The sequence below is a fragment of the Halichoerus grypus genome, chromosome 9, assembly GCF_964656455.1.
Source record: "Halichoerus grypus chromosome 9, mHalGry1.hap1.1, whole genome shotgun sequence".
In the NCBI taxonomy this organism is placed as follows: Eukaryota; Metazoa; Chordata; class Mammalia; order Carnivora; family Phocidae; genus Halichoerus; species Halichoerus grypus.
In genome coordinates, this window is record NC_135720.1 from 117,482,540 (window position 1) to 117,489,385 (window position 6,846).

The 6,846-nt window shown below is 46.4% G+C and overlaps 1 non-coding gene across 1 annotated transcript; it reads left to right on the forward strand.

Moving 5' to 3' along the window:
- Positions 1-261: 261 nt before the first annotated feature.
- On the forward strand, positions 262-364 carry LOC118553421 (small nucleolar RNA U13). The gene has a single exon (XR_004926026.1). It is a non-coding gene; the product is annotated as a small nucleolar RNA U13 (small nucleolar RNA).
- The last annotated feature ends 6,482 nt before the right edge of the window (positions 365-6,846 follow it).

The following is a 6,846-nucleotide window of genomic DNA, read 5'->3' on the forward strand; positions in this document are numbered from 1 at the left end:
TGAATGGGATTGTGTGCCCCCAAGATTCATCTGTTGAAGCCCTAAACTCCAATGTAACTGTATTTGGAGATAGGGTCTTTTGTAGGTAATTAAGGTTAAATGAGATCCGAAGAATGGGCCCCTAATTTGATGGGGTTTGTATCCTTATAAAAGGAGGAGGAGATACAAGGGAGCTCTGTCTTCTCATGAGCACACAGAGAAAAGGCCATATGAGCACAAGGGGGATGGTGGCCACCTGCAAGTCAAAAGCAGAGGCCTCTGATCCATTTGTGGTTCATAAGAGTGACGATTGGGTGTTCATGCCATTGTGTGACATATGCCTTTCTCAAACCTTATTACAACCTTGGCATGTTACTGCCTGATGTGGGGAAAGAAAAGAAGCCTCAGAATTAAACCTACTTGCTGGCACCTTGATCTTGGACTTCCAGCCTTCAGAACTGTGAGAAATACATTTCTGTTGTTTAAGCCACCCAGTCCGTGGTATTTTGTTATGGTAGCCTGAGCTAATATACCATATTGGGAATTTTGAACTAAAAGCTCAATGAGACTTTTTTTTTTTTTAAGATTTATTTAGTTATTTGAGAGAGAGAGCATGAGCAGGAGGGAGAGAAGGAGATAGAATCCGAAGCAGACTCCACGCTGGCCGAGCCCAACATGGGGTTGATCAGGACTTGAGCCAAAACCAAGAGTCTGATGCTTAACTGGCTGTGCCCCTCAATGAGGCTTTAAGCTGGGGATATACATGCTCACACTTAGGCCTGTGGAGGTTCACTCTGGCTGCAAAGTAGAGAACGAATCTGAGCAGGACAAGACTAGAAGCAGAGAGATGAGGTCGGAGGTGAGTGTAGGCACCCAGCCTGGAGACAATGGAGGTTGGAAACATGGTGGAGGGGAGCGGAGGAAAAGCAGACAGACTGGACAAACCTGTACAAGGTCAAATCATCAGGACTTGGGGATTAACAAAATGGAAAGAGCAGGGGGGCAGATTCCAAAGGCCCCTAAGATATAGTTAGAAAGAGGACTGGGCTGGGAGTCTCAAGATTGAGGCTCTAATCACAGATCTGCCACCAATAAAAGCCACCAAAGTGGCTTTGACCGAGTCACTTTATTGCCCTTCACTGCCTTAGTTTCCTCACATTGCAGAAAGAGTTGGGGCCTATTGATCTTGCAGTTCCATCCAATTCTACTATCCTAGGATTCTATGAAGTAAATGCATTAACGAGGACAAATTAAAGCCATAGCATCATCTCCCTCAAGGCTAGTTTGGGGACCCTTCCCCTATGCTTTACTTAACACTATTGATCATATATACTTATAACTGATCATCAAGGACATATCAGAATCCTCCACTTACTTGTCTCCCTCCCTCAAAAGACTGAGGACTCCTTGGGGCAAGAACCAGGTATCCTGTACCTGGAACCAGGTCTCATATGGTGATTGATTCATTATATTTGTTAAAATTGATTATTTTAAAGTGCCAAGAGGACAGATGCATGGTTATTGTCTTGGTGCAACGTGTTGTATGTTTTCTGTGTACGGAGCACTGGTGGATGCTAGTGTCCACAGAATAAACAAGCAAGTCATGGACCTTACGTCAAGTCAAGTAGCTTAGACAGACATTAAACAAATGAAGACAAAAATGATGGTTTATTTCTAGTTGTGGTAAGTGCTACAAGGAAAAGTACTGGGTACTGTGAGTTTGTAATAGAGAGACATAACTTGGGGGTAAAGGAAAGATTTCTCTGCAAGAATGACCTTTATGATTATACACATGGTTGATTTACTCACAGAATGAAGAGGGAAGAGAAGAAGAGGGGGAGCAGGAAGAGGGGAAAGGGAGAGAGAGAGTGACTTTTAGGTAGAAGGAATAATAAGCATGCACGAAGGCCTGAGGCAGGAAGGAGTTCTGGTGAGGAGAATACTAGAAGGAAGCCCACCAAAATGGTACTGTTAGTTAAAATCAGGTTGCAGAATGTTGGGTACTTTCAATTTTCTTTTGTATACATTTTTCATTTTACAGATTTTTTTTTTTTTAGATTTTATTTATTTATTTGACAGAGAGAGAGACAGCAAGAGAGGGAACACAAGCAGGGGGAGTGGGGCAGGCTTCCCGCTGAGCAGGGAGCCCAATGCAGGGCTCGATCCCAGGACCCTGGGATCATGACCTGAGCCAAAGGCAGACGCTTAATGACTGAGCCACCCAGGTGCCTCCATTTTACAGATTTTTTACAACAAACATGTATTGTTTAAATTATCAGAGGGGGAAAAACAACATTGTTAGTTTACACAAAATAATAAATGATGCAGAGAGAATGGGTGTCATGGAGGAGAGAGCACATTCCAGAGGGATTGGTGACATAAGCAGTGAGTAATTCCTATGTGGGAGAGAGCAATAAGCACATTGGTGGGGCTAGAACAAAGCAGCAAGGGTGACTCACAAATGATAGAGCTGAAGCCAGTCCACCAAGGTCCATGAAGGTGAGGCCAAGGAGTTGGGGGTCAGATGAGAAGTGACAGGGAGCTACTTTCAGGGGGCTTGAGTAGGGAAAACACACCTTTTAGCAGAGGCAAGCAGGATGGGGAGAAACCAGAGGCATAAAGACCCCCTGTGTGGGCACTGCAGAGCAGGTGCAGGACAGCAGGGACCTGGTAAGGGCGGTAGTCCTACAACACAGAGCCAGCTTTGGTCCTCTGTTCCTTCCCAGGCATCAAGAATTTGGGCTGCCCCATGCTTTCTGCCCCTACAGTGGAAGTGGAAACTGTGGTTTCCGAAGGTCCTTCCTGATCTGCAATCTCTGAGAAAGAAACTGCTAGCCCGAAGACATTTCTAAAGAGATAAAGTCAAAGATGGGTTTACGGGCGGAAAGGGTGGCAGGGCACAGGCAAGGTCTGGAAAATTGAGACCTGATGTAAGTTCTAAGATCTGATCCCACCCACTCCTGATCATGATAAGCACCCCCGCCACCCCCACTGGATCCTTTGCCAGAGTTTCCCCCTGAGGCTGTGAAGCATGTTTAGGGCTGGGATGTGAGTTGGGGACGGGGGCGGAAATTGGCTCCCCTCCCCTCTCTGAGCTGGACCCACAGGAACTGCCTCAGCCGCTTCCCTTCCAGCGGCCCGCTCTGCTCTCCTTACGCAGTTACCTGAGATCACCATCTAATTGCTCCACCTGAACGCTCCTTTTGGCATCTCCCTCTCACCTCGCACTCCCCTCATGGGTGCTGCCTTACTTCCTGCTAGCACAGAGGGATGAAAAGCAACTTCATCCTGGCCTTCCAGCCAGGAAGTTGAATGCAGCATTAGGGTCCCTGTCCTAGCCCTTGACTGCTCTCCAAAGAGATACAAAATTATATTAAATCATCATATTAAATGGGTTTATCAAATGCAGAACCAATCAGTAAGTGGCTGAGGGATCTCTGTTGTTGACCCTGAGCAGTCGTGAGGATGGAGGAAGCAGGGGCACTGAAGAAACAGTCCCAGTCTCCACAAGTTTTATTTGCTCTTTGGAGGCATCCAGTTCTTAATAAAAGTAGCATCAACCCAGAAGCCCTGGGTCCATGTGACAGCAGAGCTCTTGCTGAGTCCTCTGGGCTGGCACACTTACCCCTCTAAGCCTCAGGTAGTTCCTTCCATTGCTATTATTATTGACGGTTGTTGAATAAAGGGGCCAGTCATAAGAAGTAAATGGAGAGCTTTGCAGAGTATAGCAGATGGCATTTTCCAAAGATGAGTGCCCCTCCCCTCCCTGCTCTTCTGTCATTTTACAGACCCCAGGGTGAGGTCATGTTCCCTCCCCTTGAGTCTGGCTAGGGCTGTGACTCCACTGACCAATGGGGTACAGGAAGAACAATGTAGATCATAAAAAAAGGTGAGGTCATAAAAAGAATACAGTTCATTCCTGCTTCTTTCTTTCAGTAACCCAGCCACCATGCAAGAAAAACCCAATCTAGACCACCAGGAGAGAAACTGAGGCCCTCAGTCAATAGCCAGCATCGACTGTCAGATATGTGAGTGAAGAATCCTGCAGATGATTCTGGGTCCCTGCTTTTGAGTCTTCCAGCTGCACCCCAGACATCATGGAACAGAGACAAGCTGTGCTCTATCCAAATTCCTAACCCACAGAACCCATGAACATAACAAAGGGTGTCTCGTGCTGCTAAGTCTTGGGGTAATCTGTTAGGCAACATTAGGTAACCAGGACATAGAGTAATCTTAGGACAAGCAAGAATGAGCACATATCAACTGAAGCAGGAAGTGCCCTAGAGGAGTTAAGAACCAGAATGGAATGGCATTAAGTATGGAAAGCATTACTAGCTCTCACCACGTGGTTTCTAAGCCAGTTCTGCTGTGAAGTTGTTCCCTCACCAACAACTGAACTAACAAAAAATAAAAACAAAACACCTCAACTTTTTCTCCATGCTCATTCTTCTTCAATGTCTTCTTCCCTTGACTTCCAGTGATAATAGAAGTTCAACTACCACACTAACATACCTTTCTACTGATCTCTGCTTTGTTCTATTCATTAATTCCTCTTCTCCCACCTACCTTCCCTCTAGGGTAGAACCAACTCACTTTACAAAGGCTTACTCCCCTCTCTCTCTCCACGGCCCTCAAAGAGCTCATTCTTTCTTGCTGAAACTATCATCTGTGTGCCAGAGTCCCTCACTCCAGTCTCTGCATAGCTAGCTCTGTTCTACATGAACTCCTATCTTGTAGCTCCCCTTTCCCACTAGTCATATACCAATACCTTACTTCTTCGCCACCTCAAATCCAACACACCCAAAATGGACCCATTGAAACAGATGCTGTCTGGGCCTCACTCAGATCCTTTTTAGCAGCTGGTTCACTCATGACTCACAAGCACGTGGTCTAATAACCACACATAGGTGTCCCCTTTTCTGATGAATTGCCCTGGACCAAAGGGGAACCAAACTTTCCCCCCTTACACATACTTTGGGCAGACCTGGGTCAATGACTGCCCGATGTGGGGCTACAAAACACCAGCCCCCTTGCCTCCAGCTGGAGGGCACTCTTGTGCCATCCGTGCCAAGAGCCTCAGCCTCTTCCCCTTTGCCATCCCGTTTCCCTCACTCTCCTTCTCCTCCCTCAATCAATCCCTTGAACAGAAGTCCCGTGCCCGGTTCTGCTTCTAAGTGACCCAATCAAAATACCTATCAAGGCAGATTTGCTCTGTTTACCCTGTCAATGCTGTGTCTTGGCCACCCCAGCCTGAAACTGCCTATCAGGCCAGACGTCAATTTGAACACATTGTCTAGCAAATGCCTCTCAGATGGACTCCTACCTCACAGCTGGATTGTGAAATCAGTCTCCCCTCCGCCCTGCCTGATGCTTCCTGTTTTTCCACCCTTCTTCTACACGTCTAGCATGTAAGTGCCAGATTAAAATGTTTTAAATGCTTCCGATTGTGCAGCTCCCCTACCCAAAAGTTCAATGCCTCCTGTTTCTAATGGTATCAGATAAAGATCCTTTTGTCTGTTTTCCTGGACCCTCACTGAGATCTGGCTTCCATCTTGTTTATTTAATCTCATTTTCAGTATTTCTAATTTTCTATTCCAGCCAACTCCTTCAGAGTTCCACAAACCACACACATTCCTATCACACCAGCAGGACTTTCCCCTGTCATCTATACTTTCCTGAGAGTATAACTGGAACCCACGTGAGTTCACTCCTCGGTGAATCAGAAGCTGCACCAGGTTGTCCCACAAAGAAAACTTCATTTGCAGCAAATAAGGAGATCATGGGGAACAGCTTCCAAAGATACAACTCCCTGAGCAAGGGCGACGAGTTCCTTTTATTTAGGGTTGGAATGAATATTTAGATAGGGAAGCCTTGTCATCAAGTGTAGAGGCGGGCATAAGGCCATGCCTGAGCCTTAAGGAAACATGCCTCTGCCTACATTGTATGTTATGTAAATGAGACTGAGGCTCCTCCTTGGGTGGAGGTTTTAGTATTATAATGAGGTAAAGGTAATCGTAGGTCATTCTAGAGGTCATTCCATCATCCATCTGTGGGGGTGTGAGTTGGGGGTTAGGCTCAAACTGGTCTGGGTGGTCTGGGCCAGCAGGAGGTCCTGTCGGGGCAGCTGCTATTGCTCGAGGGCTGGTTTTGCTTTCCATTTGCCGGAGTTAAGAGATAAGCTGGAGGGGCGCTTGGGTGGCGCAGTTGGTTGAGCACCCCACTCTTAGTTTTAGCTTGGGTCATGATCTCAGGGTCATGAGATCAAGTCCCACAAGGGGCTCCTTGCTACTTGGGTTTTTCTTTCTCCTTCTCCCTCTGCCCCTTCCCCTGCTTGCGCGTGCACTCTCTCTTTCTCTCTCAAAATAAATAAATCTTTTTTAAAAAGAAAGAGAGATAAGCTGGAAAGAAGAGCTCAAGGAAAAATGTGGGACAAAGGTTGGTGAGTATAAGCCAGTGGTCAGTGAAGGTCAAGTCGTGGATTCTAGCTAGTGACAGGAGGGATGGCCAACTGCCTCCCAGTATCCACTCGCTCCTTCTTCCCAGTTTCCAGCTGGGCACATGGCTGCCTGGAGCAAATAAACATGCTCAGGCCTCCCTTGCAGCTAGATATGGTTAAGTGACATCACCTCAACCTATTTCATATAAGCAGAAATGTTGTGCATTACTTCTGTCAATGGCCTTAGTAGAAAGGAGAGTGTGTTTCTTTGCCTTTCTCTTCCCTACTGGCTGTAATCTGGAGCTTGAGCAGTGTTAAGGAGGAAGAATTTCCTCTGTCTTGCAAGGTCCTTCTAGCTGGACTAAGAATCAAATTGACATGAGAAAGATTAACAGGAGAAAATCAAATTTGATAGCGTATGAAATTCCAAA